The 24724-nt window shown below is 35.9% G+C and overlaps 1 non-coding gene across 1 annotated transcript; it reads right to left on the bottom strand.

Annotated features, from left to right (window-relative positions):
- Positions 1-7329: 7329 nt before the first annotated feature.
- Positions 7330-7435, bottom strand: LOC139865290 (small nucleolar RNA R71). The gene has a single exon (XR_011764814.1). It is a non-coding gene; the product is annotated as a small nucleolar RNA R71 (small nucleolar RNA).
- Between the last annotated feature and the right edge of the window lie 17289 nt (positions 7436-24724).

Raw genomic sequence — 24724 nt, 5'->3', positions numbered from 1 at the left:
CTGTTCGGGTGGTACAAAACAGATTCTTCTCGGGTAGCCACGGTTTATTATCTTACTCATACAGTGGGAGCGTGCTTGAGGTTGAGAAGATGGATTCGTGAAATTCATAGCGTTATGAGGATCAGTGTACCCGTGTGAAAGCGGAAAGTTGAAAGTGTAGATTTCAAGTTTGTGACTGCGTTCTCACTAAAGTCTTGATGAATAGTCTACAAGGGCGTCTGTTAGATCTTCTGCTTGATGGGAAGGAAAATCAGTGATAGACGGAAATTCTGTATAAGGGTGATCATTGACATGTCGATGACAGGGTTGGGCGTGTCTAGAGTGATGGGTTGAGGCGATTTGTCTCCTGTTTTTTAAATCCTGTGTTTGAAGTCTCACACACTTCAATGGTGGCGTAGAAATAGAGAGATGAACCAAGCTAGCAATGAAGATTAGATTATTACTCAGATGTTTGAGTGTTGGAAGTCTTCCTTCCCATGGCGTGGAAGTGCGGCATGTCCCGGGTTTTTATTCGGGGGTGTTCAAATGGAGTTCCATAATCGGGTAATCTAGAGGTGTTGTGGGTATTTAACACAATTGAGAGGTGAAGTTGATTATGTTTTGGCGAGTGTAGTTGAAGTGCTCTTTGTCGAAAGCTGCCAGCTCGAGTAGTTGGAATGTGCGTGTCCCAAGAAGCTTTCTTGGCGGTATAGATGGGTAGGTTCAATGAAGTCGAGACATGTGATCTGGTATGGGTGATGAAATGGGTTGTGTTTAGATCATCATTCAAGTGGGAGATTGTTGGATGTGTGAAGGATATCAAAAACAAAGAAGAATTTCGCAGCAGCTTTAAGCCGCGGTGCGGGTCCTTTAGCCGCGGCGCGGCTTAACACTTGGAAAGCTGTCGGGGTCGAAATCATGCCTTAAGCCATGACGCGGCTCCATTAGCCACGACGCAGCTTAAGCCTATCCGGGAGCCTGACGAGGAAAAACGCTTTTTCTTGCTCTTTAAGCTGTTTCCTTGTTTAGATATGCCTATATAAACACCCTATTGTAACCCTAACATGTGTGCACGAAAATAACAAGAAAAATTCTCTGGTTTGCTCCCGTGGACTAAACCCTTCTCCGTGTTTGGAGTTGTGATATAACCACGTTAAATATCTGTGTCATTTATGCTTTTATTTATCATATCGCTTATTCGTTTGTTGTATGTGGGTTATGTGATTGTTGTAAATCATATGTTCTTGTTAAGGTCCACTATGAATTCCTAACAAAACAGTAGTAGGATACCAAGATGGAAACCTAGCAATATTAGTAACACGAAATTAAGTGGCAAAAATTAGTGAATTATGAAGCAAATTATGCCAATCAATAATTAACATCTTGCACCTTTTCGCTTTCCATTCATAACTTTGAATTTGTATCTCACTTAACGCCACCAGTGGATTCTAACATTTGTTTTCAAAAACATTTTGGTTGCGGTTTTTCGAAATGAGGTATCCACATGTCCATTCTACCGCTTGCCAAATATTCGAACCCATATTTGTGAATGTTGCATTCGAGTTACCTTGGAAAAGGTTCGCCCAAACTAAGGTTGGTAACACCTCCAATACCCCACCAGTTGTATGCCTTTTCCTATATTTCATACGAATGTTTACACAAAATAAGAGAATGGTCTACCGTCTCAACGTCATCATCACAAATCGGGCAACGAACGGAGTGAAGGTCGATGCCCCTTTTGTCTAATTTTGTCAGAACGGGTAGTCTTTTTTTCCGCGCTCTCCACACAAAAATTTCAACCTTTGATGGAACAAATTGTTACGCAAGGTAGAAGAATTATTACTACCTGTACCCAATGTTTTTGAGTCGATCAAGCATGTTAGTTTTTCTTGTTGTAAATATCCCATTATTATTCAAATCCCACCACCATACATCAGCTCGATCAGGTTGTAACATAACATCAAGCAGTAGTCGGTTCAACTCATCAAGTTCACCACTGGACCTCCTTGTTGGGCTTTTGGACCAGGCCCACAGGCCCGTGCACTTTGCTCCATCCCTTCTGTTACCGCAGCATCAACATTTGTTTTTAGTCAAAATAAACGCTTGAATCTATCCTTTAACATAGAATCACCAAGCCATTTGTCTACTCAGAAATTAGTAGAAGCTCACTCACTAACTTTACGTCTAAAAGAACATGTGAATGGAACTCCGATCTATCAATAGTTGTACTTGTATTAATAATATAAAGCTATGTAGATGCCCAAGATGGGCAGTTAAAAACACAATGATTGTCACACCCACCACTAGGGCCATAAATGCTTTTAGTAACCTTGACCTACAAGGAAGCGGGCTCGATTTTTAACATCCACCGCCACTTGCCAATCAAGGCTAGATTTTACTTTTTTGAAACAACCCAAACCCGATATCGAAAATCGAAAATTATTTATTTTTTTATATATAAGAGTAAAAAACAACAACAAAACTAACCAAACCTTGATTAAACGGCTTAAAATATTAGTTACACATGTTTAAGTATCAAAATGGGCATGATAACCCTTAGGACTCCAACGTCCCAATAAATACCACCGTATGATGATTTCGACCCAAAAGAGTTTAACTTCCAAACAAAAGGAGAGCATGATGTTTGGGATTAAACTACCCAAACCTAGGTCAAAATCCAAAAGCCATCTTCTAGCAATCCACAAGAGGGATTTCTCTAGTCCCCGAGCTTACCCTTGCCTTTATCCACACCTGAATTTAAAAAGGTAAACAACGAGAGGGTAAGCAAAACGCTTAGTAAATGCAACAATTATATGCATACATATATAATCTACTTACTTACATTCACCTACACAATATCACACGCAAAAACCCATAACCAATTAGCGTACAAACTTCATGTAAAAGCTAGACAAATAATGCATGTAATACGAACAACCAACACTAAGATATGGTGCTATCGGCACTTGGTTCACACCTAATACAACTACCCACGTTATGGTGCTACCGACACTTGGTTCACAGTATCACGCGAACAAGGGAATGGTACTCACATGACCATCGGTACCCACAATGACCATTAGTGCACTCGTGCGCACGATGTAACAATAACTCGTTTGAGTGGTATCGAATGCACGAATTTTAAACCGACTCATTACGCACATGCTATGATGCTACCGGCACTTGGTTCACACCATAGCACAAGTGTGGTATCAAACACGTGAACTTTAACCCACATTCTGCGCTTGAAACACGATGGGGTATCGAACATGCGAACTTTAATCCACATCGCATTTACACACAATCAAATACATCATATTCATACACGTATAATTATTCCACTCACCTTATCGCTTTACTGAATGCTAGCATAAAGTCCCGCAATCTTCAAAGTAATGTACCTATTACGTTTATCACAACAATCAACACTCAAAACAAGTTGGACTGCTTACCAACCCATAACCCATAATGTGATTACGACTCATAGTGTACATGTGACCCATTTGCACTCTTAACACCCACTCTTGGCCAAGACCACGTCTAATCACTAAGTATTGGTGATTATGGTCCTAACACACAAACTAACACACGATTTGAGTATTTTCATACTCATCTTGCAAGTTTGGGTCACACCACACCCATTTGACCCATTTCAAGGTCAACACCCACGTTTTGGGTCAATTAAGAATCCAAACAACACCTATTCACTAACACATAAGTGTGCTAGTGATTTAACACCAATCCAAGCCTTACTAACCCAATTCACAACATCAAACCCTAGATCATGTATCTTAGGGTCTATATAAACCAATCATACCCAAATTGCCCAAGCCTCAAAGGAAATGGGGCTTACATCCAACACTAATCCAAAAAGCTAACCAAATCTCAAATTAAACAATAGAACATGGATTTGGAACTTACCAAAACAGCAAAACATAGCTAATAAGTGGATTTAACAAAATCCCAACTCCAAAAAATGAGATCCAGCTTCTTCTTCCTTGATTCAAGCTTTCTCTCTCTAGGGTTTGTGTTAGGACCCCAAAGTTATATAGTGTTATTGTGAAACAAGCTTATTAGATGGTTCTTTAGAAGATGGCTATATAAGGAACCTTAGTATTCCTAATTAGATAGACATTGCATTACACCAAGTTTAAGAAGCTATGGAATTGTATTGTACCAAATTTCTCTCTAATTCTGTTAACTGTTCACCCTAATCTCATTCTATCTTTGATTTATCTCTCTAAGTGGGAGTGTTTGAATAAATGGAAAATGAGATTTAGATAAGGTTGGGACCAGATTTAGGGCTTAAAACTCAGCATCCTAGTGAAAAGACCTTTTTGCCCCCTTTTAAAATTAATCAAATGAACAAGTCCCACCAGCTGTCATATGCGTCGCATATAGCAAGTGTATACGCCGCATATGGCCTCAAATAGTATACGCGCCGCATTTTATTGCCTTATGCGCCGCATATTTCCTCCTTTTAACAAGTGGCTCAAAAATACACTACATATGCTCCGCATATGGGCTTTACATGCGCCGAATTTGACCAGTTTGCCACTTTTCCCTTGTTTTGCCATCTTGGTTCACTTTTATCTCAACCTTGGTCAATTTACACTCTTATTGATCGAATATTTACCTTGCAAACTCAAACGACGTCCAAAAGCTTGAGGCGACGTCCAAAATAACTGATATCGGCTTGCCAAACGGCTTGCCATAAGGGAAAACAGCCTGCCATATGGCCCAGGCAAACGGGCATAAAAAACGGCTGACCAGTGCAAACGGGCTTGCCAAACGGCTTGCCAAATGGCTTGCCAAACGGCTTGTCAGCCGTTTGCAGGAAAAACTCAAGTCTATTTAAAGGGTCTTTGTCATCCATTTTTACACACACTTCAATTCACTTATTTCTCTCTCTTTCTACAATATTAGTCATACTATCAAGGTCTTCGACTCCATGCGGGTAACCTAGCACCCGGAGAAGAACGCCGAAGATTGTATTAGGAGCAGTCTGGAGTTTGAAGTTGTCACTTTTGTATTCGAAACTCGTTTAATCTACTGGTACTTCTATCCTTTGTCTTTATATAATGGTTTCCATTATTGTGCCTTGTGATATTGTTGCCATGATTAGCGAGTAGTTATCTTTAGTGGATGCTATGATGTAGTCAGTTATAATGCTGAAATAATATTATGGTTTGTGTATGTTATCGAGATGCTTTCCGATTATGCTTTAAACTCAATCGCTTTTCCAACTAATGGAACGTAGTTATCGGCTCTGTTATTGGAAAGTCGTGAACCCCGATTCAGAGTACACTATCTGTGTCACCCCTTGGTAAGAGAATTCTATCGGATACAACGTAAGTTTGACTGAGGCACACCGGTTGTAGTAAGTCCACCGAGCCTTGGACTCCGACTGAGGACTCTTTCGTAGTGAAACATCTAACTAGACCCCTAGTACATTGTCGGTCCTAGACCATGCTAGTGTAGTCACCAAGCATATAAACTTCATATGTGCACGCTGAAGCACAACGGTTGTTGTAAGATGTATATATGCTAAGTAAGACCATGGAACCCGGTCAGTGCTGATTAGTACACTTCACCATAACGCGATCTCAAGCATTGCACCCCGCTTGAGGGATTCTTAGTTAATTAAGGAACTGTTTGTTTAAACACATAGAGGATTGGACCGTTAGGATAACCGAATGTGTTCATGGAAGTCAAACCCGACTTGGCCATGGTGTTCTTTATGGTTGAACTCTTTTAAGAGCCTAACTATCTTTTAAACCCAATCATTAACGAAAACATAGAAACACATCACGTCTCTCGGATATGGCAAACCTTATATTCTATTATGTTAAGAAACTTTAGACCTTTGTGGAATGTTAATACGTCACCCAATCGGGTCGCTCATTTGGATGAGTTGTCTGAATTTATATGCCTGTAGTCAGACTACACGGGCGTCGGGGGTAAGGGACGTTATTGTCTATTTAGAATCTTCAAGCCTATCGCATTACCCAGTGACATGTCTTATGACAGGGGTGTTTAGGACTAGTGTAATGAATACAAGGTCACTACCTATTCATGAGCCAACATTCTATAATCTTGGCAAAGTAACTGATGAAGTCATAGTATGTGCTTGTTTTAACCTTATCTGAATTACAAATTTTATCGCATTTACTTTACTTTATCTTATAAACTAGAAAACCCAAAAACATTAGGAATAACCCACTACTCCTTCACATTAGGATTATCTTAAGCTTTAATTATAGGTTCGATTCTACTGATATCTTAAAAATACGACCCTAGGTCATACTTCCCTTACTCATAATAAGGAGTATTACGATTTAGGCCCCGCTAAATATAAATTTAAAACTATTGCTCTCTCTCTTGATAATCCGTTTCTGACACCTTGTGACCTGACGACACCGCATAAATAAAACTGTCCGTTTCGGCCATATCATTGTAGATAACAAGTTTTTGGCGCTGCTACCGGAGAACTGATATCTGACAATACTGCTTTTATCAAACTCATTCACAAGCATTTAGTGGTCTCTAAGAAAGACAATTATATACGAACTTGGTTATTGGATTTTTCGAATAGTCACCAATTATATTGGAACCAAAAGGATCCTGCATCTCTGTAGTCGCCCTGGCCACTTGGTTTGTTGAATAGTTCGTGTGAAGCTCTGTTATCGAAATTACAGGGGAATCAGTACCAAGAACCAAAAAGATATTTAAACTTAGGATAATTACCTTAAATTACCTTAGATTACCTTAGATTACCTTAGGATAAGTTAGACTACCCTAGATAACTTTAGATTACCTTAGAATAAATTAGATTACCTTAGATTAAATTAGGAACTTAGCTTATCTACTTAAAAATTTAAAGGCATACCCAGTGTATGACCCAAACCCGATCTAGACCAGGACCGTTGTTATTCGTACCTGATCCAGACGAAATAATTTCTAAAGCATGCAAAGAAGAACAAATCAGAAATCGAATGGCGTTACGCGTTAGTTTAGCAGAAAACACCAAACCCTCGATTGAAAGTCGAGGAGGACCGATCAGATTCCAAGAGATTCAAGGAAACTCATTCGAGTTAAAACATCACATTATACAGCTTATTCAAAACAGCTGTCAGTTTCATGGGTTACCGAATGACGATCCTAACTCTCACCTTGATAAATTCATATCTCTTTCGAACTCCTACAAACAGCCAGGGATAGGACAAGATATAGTCCGGCTATACTTGTTCCCCTATTCTCTCACTCATCATGCACAAACATGGTTTGAAGGATTGGAAAAAGATTCCATCACTTCATGGACCAAATATTTCCCTCCGTCTAAACAAACGAAGCTTAAGAATGACATCATTAACTTTAAACAAAGTTATGATGAATCTCTCTACACTGCATGGGAGCGATTCAAAACTCTACTGAAGAAATGCCCTAATCACCAGTTAGAACGGTCATCCCAAATCTGTACCTTCTACAATGGTCTTACGGTAAATCATAGGACGACGATCAATGCAGCAGCTCAAGGAAATCTGATGAACCAAGCCGTAGACGAAGGATGGGAGTTGCTCGAGAACATGACAATGCATCATCATGAGTGGAATAGTGGTGAAACAACTTCATCATCTGTCCCACTCTCCGCACTTAACAATCAAACGGAGGCTATCAAATCCCTCACGGATAAGATGGAATCTCTTGCCAAACAACTCGGAGAATTGAAGACGCAGCCGCAGCAGGTTAACCAGGTTCAGGCCTGTGTTAATTGTACCAACCCGTAACCCACTGAAGAATATCAAGTTGAGTACGAGAATCCTGACGGTTCAGTCTGTTACGTTCAATACCCAGCTCGTCAATCAAATCTCGGATTCAATCAACAGCCAAGGGTTAACCAATTCCAAAGAAATAACCAGCCTTTTCGCTATCGTTACCCACCTTATCCACCCCAACAATCTCAATTGTAACGACCCGGAAATTTCCGACCAAATTTAAACCTTAAACTCTATATGTTTCTGACACGATAAGCAAAATCTGTAATTTTGAGTCTAGAAAGTTTGAAATCTATATTCGGATAACTAGATACCCTCTGACTAAGTCTGACGATTCACGAACGTTATGTGTATATTTGTTATATGTTTATTATTACTTTCATTATTGTTAAAATAAGCATCTGTATTATAATATTATGATATAAATATGAAATTTGATGTATATAAATTGTTATATTATTATTAATATCATTATTATTATAGTTAGTGGAAAATTATAATTTTAAATATCATTACGAATATTATTATTATTACCACTAAAAGTTATCATTTTTTTTTCTATTTAAAATTTATCATTCTTATTACTTTTACTACTTTATCATTAGACATATTAATATTAGAAGTATTTTTAATTAATAATGTTATTATTTTTATTATTAGTTATTAGTATTTTAATTAATAATAAGTAGTATCAATATTATTATTTTATTATCAAAATTAAAATTAAAAATTAAAATAAATATTAAATTTAAATGCTAAATCAAAGGAATCTGTTATATATATTTCCAAATCGATCCTATCTGATTTAATACCCTGTCTAGAATTTTGTTGAGGGTCGATATCAGGCATATCCGAACGAACAGATAATTACAAAAACTGATATAGGTCGTTTTCCTTTTTTTATTTATTTATCTGTATTTTCTTATAAATCGATTCTCATTGTCGATAAAAATATTTACATTATATATACGATAGTGAGAAAAACTCTTTTGAATCCTTCAGTCTTAACATCAGCTATCAATATTACCAGCCTTATATGGCGAATTAAAAAAAAATTTGAAGAACTCAGGCCTGCACACTCTGTTCGTGTTTTAAACTATGAAAGGCTCGAATTCGATTTTAATATAAAATGTATAAATGCATTTCTGTTAGGAATAATCTAATAAAACTCTCTGCAAAATACCATGTTTCAATTTATTTTAACGAGCTTTGATTTGAAGAGTTAAACTCCGAATTCAAAAGTCTAAACGGGTTGTTTTTCATAAAATTCGAAGTCTAGTTAATGTTTTTTTTTGAATCAATTAAGGAACCAGATAGTTTATAGGAGAGATTTTAAACATATCTTATGTAGAAACTTTAGCCTAAAACAATCTTGATTTCAAAAACAGGATTTGGGTTCCTTGTTGTGTTCGTCGATGTTTAAACTACTGCTGCTACTTTATTTTTTTTCTGATAATTCCAGACACCAAGTAGAAATCATTATGTTTGTTATGAAATCTCAAAACTCAAATTGATGATGATTAAAAATACCACTGGTGGTTTTGATTATGGAGAAGATGAAATGGAAAACAGTTGATAAACGGTTTAATAGAATTAGGACTAGAAATAAAACAGATAGGTGATTCAGTTCAGATGGTTTGGTGGCGAGTTGAGTATACAGGAGGTCACGGGTTCGAGCCCTGCTTTGGGCATATTTTTTTTAGAAAGGTTTTTCAAGGTAATTTTCAATACTAAAAACTAATTTAGTTATTATTGTTATAATCATTTATTATTGGAATTTTTTTTACATTAATATTAATAAGTTTTGATTATTATTAACATTATTATTAGTATTATTATCATTATTATAATTAAAATTATTATATTTATTACTATAAACATTATTAGGTAATATCATTATTTATAATATTATGACTATTAAATATTAACAATATATTTATCAATAATAGTATTATCGATTAAGTATTGTTATTATGAAATATTAGGATTTATTAATCTACTTCATTAATATTAGTATTATTATCATTATTATCACTAATCAGTATCAAAATTTGTACAAATACAAATTTGTATAAAAATTTCATTACTATGATATTAGTAATACATATCACCATATTATTTTTGTATTAATTGAGTTATACAATATATCGATTGTTATATGAATATCTTTTTAATCATATAAGATTCTAGTATAAGTTTTAAATGTAACCTGTTGTAAAGAAAGATAAATACTAGAATATATAATATACAAATTAAATATATTAAATAACCTATAATATAATAAGCATAATATAAATGATAATTAATACAAATTCGTTCGATTACGATTATACGTGTTAATAGTTATACAAATGATATAGGTTCGTGAATCGAAGGCCAACCTTATACGTGTTCAGTGATGTTATATGTATTTTTACTACAAAATACATTAGGTGAGTATATAGTCCCTTTTAAACTCTAAATATTTTGGGCTGAGAATACATGCACTGTTTTTATAAATAATTTACGTTATGGACACAAGTGATAAAACTAAATTCTCGGTTGAGTTGTACCATGGCATATCTCTTTATACTTGGTAACTGCTAATTACGTGAGGAGCGTAAACGCGAATCCTGTTGATAGATCTATCGGGCTGACATCCCCAACCGGGCTGGACGACCAGCATTTAACGGTTGCACAGTACTTCGTTCTCGTTACTACACTTGGTACGGTGTAGGGTTTATTTAAGAATATGCTGCTGTGACTTTTAGTTAAGTATGGTTACCAAGTGCTCAACTGCTTTTCTATACACGAGGAGTGTATTATGTATAAACTTGAAATCTTGTGGTCCATTGTTATAACGCTGCTAGCATTAAACCTATATATCTCACCAACTTTATGTTGACATTTAAAAGCATGTTATTCTCAGGTACGAATTAAGTCTTCCGCTGTGCATTAGCTCATACTAAAGACATTACTTGGAGTCGATCATCGCAATGGAACCAAATGTTGAAGACTTTGTCCAGGTGGATAAGGACGGGTCATTACAGGTGGTATCAGAGCGTTGGTCTTAGCGAACCAGGCCTTGCATTAGTGTGTCTAACTGGTAGTTGTTAGGATGCATTAGTGAGTCTGGACTTTGACCGTGTCTACATGTCAAAAGTTTTGCTTATCATATCTAGTCGGAAATCATCTGCTTATTATCTTTAGGAATTGCCTGCTTAGTATTCTTAAGTCTAGACACGTCTTACTGCATTTAGTGCATCGATAGTGTATAGACAAAATTCGTATCCTAGCGTATCTGTTGCTATAGACATTGTCTGACGAATTTCAAAGATTCTCCGTAATTTACGGGATTTTGGTATTATATATACATATGTAAAGTATGTATTGAAGAGTACCAAATCTAACTTCTATAATCTATTTCATACCAAAAATTCATTTTTCCGATTATACAAGATGGATTCCGCATCTAGCTCGAATTCCTCAGATTATGACAGCTATGCCGATATGGATTTTCATTCAAGCTCCGAAGGCAGCGTCACCGGAATGGATCAACCAATCTCCCATCATCTATTCTGGATGAATTGGGGGTGGGTTCGTAATATACTAAGTCACTGGAGACATGAAGAGGGTGATCCCTTCCATCCACCAAATTGCCCTCTTGGCGATGAACCTGAAGCAATTACCGGCGAACCTGTTCGAGAAACCATTTTCTTTCTCATTTCTAGAGTATCTTGTCACGATTACATACTATCCCATATTTCGAATCTTGTTCATTCGCTCGCCCCAACCGCCAATCATCCCGGTATAATAGAAGAAGTCAGCGAACTCCGTGCTCGGGTAGTGGCTTTGGAGAATATGGTGCGAAGGTTACAAACACCAGCAGCAGCACCAGCAGCATAATCAGTACCACCATCATCGACGTCGACAGTACCCTTATCATCCCTAAACCATAACCGCGCCGTAACTCTCAACATCACAATCTTTATCTCGAATATCAACATTACACGCCTCAATATCACCATCTATACTTCGAGTATGATCTTCGTTCTACATATCGTTCTACATCGATTATCTTTGTTTTACATATCGTTCCACCTCATTTATCCTCGTTCGACATGACGATTATGTAATCTCTAATGTTTTAGAGATCATGTAATCTAGTAATAACGATAAATCAAATGAGTTTAATATTTTATTGACTCATTAGATCCATGATTACATCCGAAGGAAATATATATGCAAGTATATTTTCATAAAGATTGTAATTAAAAATTCTTTCGTACAAACTATTAATGATGAAAATATTTTAACGGGTAGGTAGTACCCGAGGAATATTTAGATTTCACATTAATAAGATACACTGTACATTCTACGAATCTGATTCGACGATCATTTGCTATCCTACTTACAACCACTGATATACGTATCCGTTCACCACCGAATAACCATTTCCATTCAAATTAGGATTTTGACCTATCAGAATCCAACAAGTGGCATAATGAAGAAAACATTGGACATGATAAAAATTTGATAGAAACAAACGAACTAATAAATTGAAATATTGTTAAGATTCCACGCTAACTGTTCCTAGCTAACTGTTCCCAGCTAACTGATTACATTTTATCGCAATTTACATTATCGCAATTTACATTCTCGCAATTTTATTTATAGTTATTTAATTTCTGTACTTTACATACCGTCGGGACACATGTACAACAATACGTCGGATTAATTCTGAGACAATACGTTGTATAACGGGTCATGATATATATTTATTTATTTTATGCACTTTAATTAACGGGACACGTATACAAGGTTTCGACTTATCATATTGACCCATCTATATATATATTTCGGAACGACCATAGACACTCTATAGTTGGCTATACAGGGTTGAGGTGGATTCCAAATATATATATACTTTGAGTTGTGATCAATACTGAGACCGGTGCACGGGTCACGATACGTATTATTTAATTCGAATATTATATATTAAATTATATATGAATCATTGAACTGTTGAACTATTGGACTATCGGACTATTGGACTGCTAACTTTGGACAATTAAAATGAATTAAAATATTGATTATAACATATGAAACTAAACAATTCTTCAAGTTTGTCACTTGATTTCATCCTAAACCTCATTCGTATCTTGAAGATTACAATTCGCATTCAAATCTTTCGTGATTTTTTGAAAACATCTCGATCGAGAAGTTGAACCAACCGCACCTCATCTCTAGAAGAAAAGATCGTTGCATAAAATTTATGCACCTGAAAACTCTCGAAAAACTGAGAAAACGTTTAACCCATATCCGTGTTAGCTCCTTTGGCGCTGTTATTATCAAAAATAACTTTGCAGTTCCTCTCCAAAGTAGTCAATTTTGTCACAGCTCCACTTCGAATTCTCAGTAAGATTACTCTTAGTATAACCTCGATATATATATACATTGTTCTTTCGTCATCATTACCGGACAACCATTTATATCCCATCATATTACCATTAGCGTTTAATCATCTAAAAATACAATTCTCCTGAAATCATCTTGGTTTGATAACCGATGACCCAGATCCGATAACTTTGAAAATGCTGACGAAGCAGCATGTTGTAGATGGTCTTAAAAACCAAAAGATGATGATAAAAGAAGGAAGTGTTAGGAACGCTCGATAGAAAATTTGGTACTAAAAACCGAATTGAGCAAACCGTGAAGGAGACTCTGAATAAATTACAAGGACTAAACTTGTACATAAAGAATTATGACGATTCTGTAGCAAACACCTTGCTTCTGAATCTAAACCCTTAAGGGTCAATCTTCATCATCATCCTTCGACATTAGAAATTCTAAGATATTATCATATCTTTCATTATAAATATCCTCAATATTTCTGAAGATATTTTCACAACTATCCTTATCTGAAATCATTTATCTCCGTAAAATCTGCATTACAATATAAAGGAAACTGTGTTAGTTTCTAAATCCTTCGAGTTTAAAATAGGAATGTTCTGAAGCAGTGTTGGGAACTGATGCATGAATTAGTATAATATAATGAAACTTGATCAACTTCATTATATTACAGTAAGTCATGTTGAATTTCTAACGGAATGTGATGATTCACAGTACCATCATCATGTGTCATGTTACACGGCTCTTACATTCTATCCAATCCTCAAATGTATTAGGAACATATTGTCTTGATAGTTCTATCTTTTCTAGGGTATTCTAGAAATTTAACAAATCAAAATCGTGCCAATACGCTTTCTTTCTTAGAACATTAGCTATGTTCATTCCAAATCTCATACCTACGAATTCCGGACTATTACAAGAGACGCTTAAACACAAGAAGAGGAAACGAAAGAATGAAGTTTCGAAATAGAAATTGGGGTATAGATCACAGCAAATAGGAGAAAGCATTAACTGTGAATGACAATGATTATAGAAGACAGAAGTAGGAACATCTAAATATAAGGGAAGATATAAAACCCAACAACCACTCAGAAATTACAAACCGTGTATATCAATACCTATTGCAACGTAAAGACACGGGAGAATTAGAAACATTATAATACCAAGAAAATCATAAAAGTGAATAGATTTTTCTGGCGGCAGATGAAAAAGAAGAATAAAGGATATGAAAGTTAGAAGTATAATAAGAATCAGGATAGGGTGGAGCATATTGACAAATATCTTTAAGTAAGAATTAAGGAGAAAGAGTAGAAGATGCGGGATATGGAAATAAGGGAACGAAGGAGGTAGTTTTATAAGTGAAACATCCGACAAAGAAATCACAACAGATTTGCTGCATTAAATCAAAGGAGATCCTGTTTTCTAAATCGCCGAAGAACCAAATCTTCTTACGAAAGATTTTCTTTAAGTCTCGTGAATTCCGAAAATCAATCATAACCACGTCATCAGTTAAAACGATACCATATTACTCATTTCACTCTTTTGTGATAAATTCGCTCGTACGCTTCACCTGATCGAAATGTTTTATCTATATCTATCAATAATGATAAAACTCCGTTATTACCTCATATTCGTCATGAAAACATTCCTAATGTTATTTATGACAACCTCTACCAAATTTCGGGGACGAAATTTCTTTAACGGGTGGGTACTGTAACGACCCGGAAATTTCCGACCAAATTTAAACCTTAAACTCTATATGTTTCCGACACGATAAGCAAAATCTGTAATTTTGAGTCTAGAAAGTTTGAAATCTATATTCGGATAACTAGATACCCTCTGACTAAGTCTGACGATTCACGAACGTTATGTGTATATTTGTTATATGTTTATTATTACTTTCATTATTGTTAAAATAAGCATCTGTATTATAATATTATGATATAAATATGAAATTTGATGTATATAAATTGTTATATTATTATTAATATCATTATTATTATAGTTAGTGGAAAAATTATAATTTTAAATATCATTACGAATATTATTATTATTACCACTAAAAGTTATCATTTTTTTTTTCTATTTAAAATTTATCATTCTTATTACTTTTACTACTTTATCATTAGACATATTAATATTAGAAGTATTTTTAATTAATAATGTTATTATTTTTATTATTAGTTATTAGTATTTTAATTAATAATAAGCAGTATCAATATTATTATTTTATTATCAAAATTAAAATTAAAAATTAAAATAAATATTAAATTTAAATGCTAAATCAAAGGAATCTGTTATATATATTTCAAAATCGATCCTATCTGATTTAATACCCTGTCTGGAATTTTGTTGAGGGTCGATATCAGGCATATCCGAACGAACAGATAATTACAAAAACTGATATAGGTCGTTTTCCTTTTTTTATTTATTTATCTGTATTTTCTTATAAATCGATTCTCATTGTCGATAAAAATATTTACATTATATATACGATAGTGAGAAAAACTCTTTGGAATCCTTCAGTCTTAACATCAGTTATCAATATTACCAGCCTTATATGGCGAATTAAAAAAAAATTTGAAGAACTCAGGCCTGCACACTCTGTTCGTGTTTTAAACTATGAAAGGCTCGAATTCGATTTTAATATAAAATGTATAAATGCATTTCTGTTAGGAATAATCTAATAAAACTCTCTGCAAAATACCATGTTTCAATTTATTTTAACGAGCTTTGATTTGAAGAGTTAAACTCCGAATTCAAAAGTCTAAACGGGTTATTTTTCATAAAATTCGAAGTCTAGTTAATGTTTTTTTTTGAATCAATTAAGGAACCAGATAGTTTATAGGAGAGATTTTAAACATATCTTATGTAGAAAGTTTAGCCTAAAACAATCTTGATTTCAAAAACAGGATTTGGGTTCCTTGTTGTGTTCGTCGATGTTTAAACTACTGCTGCTACTTTATTTTTTTTCTGATAATTCCAGACACCAAGTAGAAATCATTATGTTTGTTATGAAATCTCAAAACTCAAATTGATGATGATTAAAAATACCACTGGTGGTTTTGATTATGGAGAAGATGAAATGGAAAATAGTTGATAAACGGTTTAATAGAATTAGGACTAGAAATAAAACAGATAGGTGATTCAGTTCAGATGGTTTGGTGGCGAGTTGAGTATACAGGAGGTCACGGGTTCGAGCCCTGCTTTGGGCATATTTTTTTTAGAAAGGTTTTTCAAGGTAATTTTCAATACTAAAAACTAATTTAGTTATTATTGTTATAATCATTTATTATTGGAATTTTTTTTACATTAATATTAATAAGTTTTGATTATTATTAACATTATTATTAGTATTATTATCATTATTATAATTAAAATTATTATATTTATTACTATAAACATTATTAGGTAATATCATTATTTATAATATTATGACTATTAAATATTAACAATATATTTATCAATAATAGTATTATCGATTAAGTATTGTTATTATGAAATATTAGGATTTATTAATCTACTTCATTAATATTAGTATTATTATCATTATTATCACTAATCAGTATCAAAATTTGTACAAATACAAATTTGTATAAAAATTTCATTACTATGATATTAGTAATACATATCACCATATTATTTTTGTATTAATTGAGTTATACAAGATATCGATTGTTATATGAATATCTTTTTAATCATATAAGATTCTAGTATAAGTTTTAAATGTAACCTGTTGTAAAGAAAGATAAATACTAGAATATATAATATACAAATTAAATATATTAAATAACCTATAATATAATAAGCATAATATAAATGATAATTAATAGAAATTCGTTCGATTACGATTATACGTGTTAATAGTTATACAAATGATATAGGTTCGTGAATCGAAGGCCAACCTTATACGTGTTCAGTGATGTTATATGTATTTTTACTACAAAATACATTAGGTGAGTATATAGTCCCTTTTAAACTCTAAATATTTTGGGCTGAGAATACATGCACTGTTTTTATAAATAATTTACGTTATGGACACAAGTGATAAAACTAAATTCTCGGTTGAGTTGTACCATGGCATATCTCTTTATACTTGGTAACTGCTAATTACGTGAGGAGCGTAAACGCGAATCCTGTTGATAGATCTATCGGGCTGACATCCCCAACCGGGCTGGACGACCAGCATTTAACGGTTGCACAGTACTTCGTTCTCGTTACTACACTTGGTACGGTGTAGGGTTTATTTAAGAATATGCTGCTGTGACTTTTAGTTAAGTATGGTTACCAAGTGCTCAACTGCTTTTCTATACACGAGGAGTGTATTATGTATAAACTTGAAATCTTGTGGTCCATTGTTATAACGCTGCTAGCATTAAACCTATATATCTCACCAACTTTATGTTGACATTTAAAAGCATGTTATTCTCAGGTACGAATTAAGTCTTCCGCTGTGCATTAGCTCATACTAAAGACATTACTTGGATTCGATCATCGCAATGGAACCAAATGTTGAAGACTTTGTCCAGGTGGATAAGGACGGGTCATTACATCAATTGACCTACGATCAACCACTTCCACTCACTGGTCTACCAGCTGAGAAAAATTGCCCAACCACCCAAATTACAAAAGTAACCAACCCAACTCTCAGGACTGATGATCAGTTGACTCAGTTCATTCAAGGACAACAACAGTTAAATCAGAGAACTGCATCTAGACAAGACCAGACAGAGATACTAATGAGAAATCAATTGGATCTACTCAAAAGTCTTGAGACGCAGCTCGGACAGTTATCACAACACATTGAAACCTGACCCCAAGGGACATTACCTAGTAATACTATCCAAAATCCCCACATAGAGGAAGCTAAGCAAATGGATTCCATAATCCCAGAGGAAGAATCACGAAGAAGGTCAGCTAGGCTCAAGAACAATTTGACATATACTCAGAAGCTGTCCACTGCAACTCCAGTTCATGTACCCTATCCGGGGAGGCTACAGGAGGAACCATCCAAGCTTGATTCCTACAAACTTGATGGAAGATTCCTGGTCACCATGTCCAAAGTCCCCAACCAGAATAGATACATCCGAAGGCTTCTCTCTACGAAGGAAAGAATACCATATTCCAATAAAATTCCACTGAGTGAAGAATGTTCGTCACTACTCAGAAACTCTCTACCGCAAAAGCTCGGAGATACGGGCCGATTCATTTTCCCGTGTTCAATCTACCAGTCTGGAACCATGCATGCGCTAGCAGATTTAGGAGCAAGTATCAACCTAATCCCCTATTCTCTCTACAAGAGATTGGAGCTAGGAGACTTGTCACCAACTAAAATGACAATCCAACTTGCCAATCACACAATTCGATATCCTAAGGGCATAGTTGAGATCGTCTTGGTGAAAGTCGACAAATTCTTGTATCCTACGGATTTTGTAGTAATGGACATTAAGGAAGACCTACACACACCGATAGTGTTAGAAAGACCTTTCATGAATACGACTAGGATTGTCATTCATGTGTACAATCAAACCTTGATCTTGAGATCACATGGGGAGAGCATTACCTTCAAAATTGACCGACCTACCGATCTTTCTGGACAGGCAGAGATGTTTGCTATTTCCACCAGACTAATCACTTTCGATGATGAGTCTCCACCACCAGCCAATGATATCGAAATGGGTGTCAAATCATAGTCTGCTGACGACCCAGAAATGAAAGAAGAGGATCCCAACGAAGAAATAGAGGAAGAGGAAGAACCTGAGGAGGAAGAGGAAATGGGAGGCGTAAAAGAAACTGCGATAATACCCTCTCTAAGTTTGGAACGTCACGAAGAATTAATAAGGCTCGAGACGAAAGATCACATTTTAATCATTCGTTTTGAGAAGAAAATTGATAAGGCTGAGATTAAAGATATAGAGATTGATCCTGCAAGTGTCGAAATGAAGCACCAGAATGCTGAAGAAGCCCGTTCATCAGACGAATCCACAGAAGAATTCTATACCGATGATGACGAGGAAGAGCAACATGAAGACATTCTGGATGACTCATATTCTCCACCCGAACCAGATCAGGAGGAGCCGGACTCTTCTTCAGATCAGATTCCGGTCATATCTAATCATGCCGACATGATAACCTTCATCAATGACACTGATGAATTTTAAGATATTCTTGAAGCCATCCGTAAATCAACAATTAATTTCACACTACGATTAACAGAACGGATCATGGCTATCAAAGACAAATACAACCTCTATCTACAGAGAGAAGACAATAATGTTGAAATCTTAGAAGAGCGCATTCAAGACTTTATCAATACTCTTCACAATCATATCTACCGTGAAGAAAGGCAACGAGAGCACAATTCAGTGGTTCGCACTATTCTCGAGACAAGATTTTGTCGAGATCAGAAAATCGTTTACTCTAAGGTTTACAATGCCTTAGCCGGATCTGCACTTCCGTTCTCAGCAAATCAACGAGCACTACTGACTCTCATCCGAAAACATGTGGATCTTTCCACCGAACGCCCGACTTATCACTCTGATTTGCAAATGATCGAAGATACATAGCCTCTTCGCTCTCTTGGAAAGAGATAATTTCGAAAGCACACCAGACAGGCTAGTGATTTACGTAACAATTGATCACCACGCTGATCTGATTATCAAGGAGTTACAAGACGTAATAGCGGAAGAAGGAAGACGCAACAATCCATTTTCAAATCTTGAAACAGATCGAGTCAACATTGCCACCTATGTTATGAAGCAGACAGCACGTATCTTCCACGAATCCACGGATCCTAGTTTTACATTCAAAGCTGGACGTCGGGAGATATACTCAAAGACGGTGACATTAATGCTTGGGTCAGGACTGCTTTTTAGTTCTTTTCAGCTTCACCTCTTGACCAATCTGTGCAAGGCTACAGACTCCAACTGTGGAGATCACCGTTTCGAAGACTTTAAGATACTGAAGATAAATTTCTGACACTATTTGAAGATCTCCGAAATGAGCACCCTATCAGAGAGATAATAACCACCAGCACTGCCTCGATGATATACATTCATGGATCAATCAGCAGAGCTGTGGATCATATTCTCATCGAACTTCAAGATTTGTCACGAGCTGAAACTGCACATTACCTATCTTTTTGAAGATCTTCAAGAGAAGTACCGGATCTGCCACCACTTTTGGTCCGACACTTTCTCAGGATTTATCCACCAAGACTCACATTCCCTCAAGAAGACCAAGATCACAACTACCAGAGGGGAATGTCTGCTTTTTAGGCATCATTACGGTTGAGCCAACGACTTTAAACGAAAGCGCTTCTCGGGAGGCAACCCATGCAATAAAGTAGAGTAGAAGAATAAAGGATGACAAATGAGCCGATCAATAAAGGATGTAACTTCCAAGATTGCTGAAACAACCTGCCAGTCAGTTTCTTCGCAATCAACCACGACCATCTGCTGGGGGTACTCCTTTCTCTTCGTTACTAGTTCAAATTTTTAATTATGCCACATCCTTGCTTATCACTAAGTGTGGGATTCCAACCCAAACAAACAATAGACAAATATTCCCAAATCTTTAAATAAAACTCCTAAGTGTGGGATACACTAGGAACATTGAGGACAATGGTTGTCAAAGTGTGGGATGTTGGTATAATCTTTTTATGCTATATTAAAATAACCCTTTACAAGGATTCCAAGCTCTTAAGCCAAATTTCAAAATTTTTAACAAGAGAAAACCTTTCCGAAAAAGTACTTTCGAAAACCTGAAGCGTTTGTAAATACGATTAAGGCTTAAGTAAGGTAGAAATCTTGTTGGGACGAATCGAATCTATAATAGAGCATTGCATGACTAGGCATTATTGACCTAAATTGATTATCGTGAGGCACCCAAATAAGACCATATGAGCATTCATCTTTAATGTTTCACTATTTTTCGTTGAGAGTGCTGATGTCTGTACCCAGAATCAGAACTTGCTCTAGATATGCATTCCCAAGTAACGGAATGTGATTCGTGTATAATCAAAAGAGCTAGCCATTGGTCAATATAAGCCTTTCACACCTCCACCACTTCTACCACACCAACTCATCCACATCATCTTTACTATCACCCGAAAAAACCAAAAAATTAGATTCCTTCCAAAAATTCGATGTTATAAACCTCTCAAGTATTATGGCAAAGGTCTTGAAAAAGTTTACCAGCAAAAAGTTTCTCGAGACAAAATCTCTAAAAAAAAATGTATTTTCAAAGTTCTAAGAAAAGGAGGAGAACTTATAAAGAGAAACGCCGAAGTAGAACTTGACCACAAATGCTTATCACTCCAAAGGAGAAAAGTTCAAAATTGCTTCTCAAAAATTATCAGCACTCCTATCTATGTTATATTTTCCAAAATTTCGAATAAAAGTCATTAAAAAGACTATATTACCCTTTTCTCGCCCCCTTAAAACAACTTCACCACCACTCCAAAATTCCTTTCCATCAATCCAAATTGACAAATGACCTAGAAGCTATGGTTACTACCGTTTTCACATTAGTAGCAAGGATTTGAGTCTTTATCAAGCCTATGACGATTGGTGCGACATGAATGGCTATGAGTGAATTCATTTCTTAGATCTGTAGGGAACTCTAAACACTTGAGAGATTTGAGTGACCCGTGAAAGCTAGCCTAAGTCATATAACCTCCTCGCATGCTTGCAGAGATAGTTTCAACCCTAACATAGATAACTCACCTTATTTTTCGCTCTTATAAAAAAAGCAAACCGCTTAGGCTATTATAAAAGAAACTCTGAAAAGATTACTTAAGTTAAAAATGAGAAGTTTGCTTGAGGACAAGCAAAGTCTAAGTGTGGGATATTTGATATTGGCTAAAAAGTCACATTTTCACCCCGGTATTGAGGCCCCAAAAACAATATAGTTCCAAGCTTTATCGCCAAAATATCCGCTTCGTCAGTTAAAATTGAAGATCAAGTAATTACGAAGACGGTGCAAAAAGAATCAAGAGAATCGGAGCTAAAGCGAAGATTCTAGATCAAAAAATGTGAAAGACAAGAAACCAAGCTACGATAAGGAAATCAATTTATGATCCAGTGAAATCAGCAAGCTAAACGGCTTGCCAAATAGCTGCCATAAGGGAAAATGCCATGCCATACGGCTCAGGCAAACGGGCATAAAAAACGGCTGACCAGTGCAAACGGGCTTGCCAAACGGCCTGCCAAACGGCTTGCCAAACGGCTTGCCAGCCATTTGCAGGCAAAACTCAAGCCTATTTAAAGGGTCTTTGTCATCCATTTTTACACACACTTCAATTCACTCCTTTTTCTCTATTTCTACAATATTAATCATACTTTCAAGGTCTTTGACTCCGTGCGAGAAACCTAGTACCCGGAGAAGAATGCCGAAGATTGTATTAGGAGCGGTCTGGAGTTTGAAGTTGTCACTTTTGTATTCGGAACTCATTTAATCTACTGGTACTTATATCTTTTTTCTTTATATAATGTTTTCTATTATTGTGCCTTGTGATATTGTTGCCATGATTAGCGAGTAGTTATCTTTAGTGGATGCTATGATGTAGTCAGTTATAATGCCGAAATAATATTATGATTTGTGCATGTTGTCGAGATGCTTTCCGATTATGCTTTAAACTCAATCGCTTTTTCAACTAATAGAACGTAGTTATCGGCTCTGTTATTGGGAAGTCGCAAACCCCGAGTCAGAGTACACTATCTATGTCACCCCTTGGTAAGAAAAGTCTATCGGGTACAATGTAAGTTTGACTAGGCACACCGGTTGTAGTAAGTCCACCAAGCCTTGGACTCCGACTGAGGACTCTTTCGTAGTGAAACATCTAACTAGACCCCTAGTACATTGTCGGTCCTAGACCATGCTAGTGTAGTCAACAAGCATATAAACTCCGTACATGCACGCTGAAGTACAACGGTTGTTGTAAGTTGTACCTCTGCTAGTAAGGCCATGGAACCCGGTCAGTGCTGATTAGTCCACTTCACCATAACGCGGTCTCAAGCATTGCACCCTGCTTGAGGGATTCTTAGTTAATTAAGGAACTGTTTGTTTAAACACATAAAGGATTGGACCGTTAGGATAACTGAACGTGTTCATGGAAGTCAAACCCGACTTGGCCATGGTGTTCTTTATGGTTGAACTCTTTTAAGGTCCTAACTATCTTTTAAACCCAATTATTAACGAAAGTATCGAAACACATCATGTCTCTCGGATATGGAAAACCCTGTATTCTATTATGCTTAAGAAAGTTTAGACCTTTGTGGAATGTTAATACGTCACCCAACCGAGTCGCTCAATTGGATCAGCCGTCTGAACATGTATGCCCGTATTCAGACTGCACGGGCGTCGGGGGTAAGGGACGTTGCTGTCTATTCAGAATCTTCAAGCCTATCGCATTACCCAGTGACATGGTCACTACCTATTCATGAGCCAGCATTCCATAATCTTGGCAAAGTAACTGATGAAGTCATAGTATACGCTTGTTTTAACCTTATCTGAATTACAAATTTTATCGCATTTACTTTACTTTATCTTATAAACTAGAAAACCCAAAAAATTAGGAATAACCCACTACTCCTTTACTTTAGGATTATCTTAAGCTTTAATTATAGGTTCGATTCTACTAATATCTTAAAAATACAACCCTAGGTCATACTTCCCTTACTCATAATAAGGAGTAGTACGATTTAGGCCCCGTTTAAAATTTTTTTTGAAACTATTGCTCTCTCTCTTGATAAGCCGTTTCTGACGCCTTGCGATCTGATGATATTCCATAAATAAAACCGTCCATTTCCGCTACATCAATAACATGTATCTGAAACTGGGTGTTACATATTTAAAGAACCCAAGTTTAACCCACTCGACCCATAAGAATGAAGTATGTTTTCCCATTTGACCCAATGTATTCTTAAGTTGTTTCCCGACTCGCCCTAAAAAAAGGAACGTCTTACACTCTCAAGTTTTTTTAACACACTTGGCGGGGCACGAAAGGGTGAGAAATAATACAATGGAAGACTAATTTGAACCGATTTCACAAGTGTCAAACGTCCACCAAACGACATCGAATGCACTCTCCAATCTGCAAGTTGCCTTAATCATTTCAGCACTAATCGGAAGGCCGAGATACATAAAGAGGAATGGCCCAATATTACACCCGAACAAGTTTGCCATATTCTCAATTTAACCTTTTCCACCCCGACATCAAAGAGATTAGTCTTATGATAATTTACTTTAAGTCCCGAAGTAAGTTCAAAACATTTAAGTAATGTCATAAGATTGAGCACATTCCTTTCACTCCATGACCCGAAGAAGATCGTGTCATCCGCATATTGTATGTGAGAGATATGAATACTATCACTACCTACATTTACACCTTGGAAACGATTGCAACTAACTGATGCCTTTGTAAGTAAATTTAACCCTTCCTCCACGAGTATCAAGAGAAATGGTGAGAGTGGGTCGCCTTGCGTTACATCTCTTTCGAGTTTAAACTCATTAGTTGGCGAACCATTAACAAGAATAGATATTGAAGTCGATTGCAAACATGATAATATCTAATGCCT

Source organism: Rutidosis leptorrhynchoides, chromosome 8, assembly GCF_046630445.1.
Source record: "Rutidosis leptorrhynchoides isolate AG116_Rl617_1_P2 chromosome 8, CSIRO_AGI_Rlap_v1, whole genome shotgun sequence".
NCBI classification, from domain to species: Eukaryota; Viridiplantae; Streptophyta; class Magnoliopsida; order Asterales; family Asteraceae; genus Rutidosis; species Rutidosis leptorrhynchoides.
This window is presented reverse-complemented; position numbering and strand designations above follow the sequence as displayed.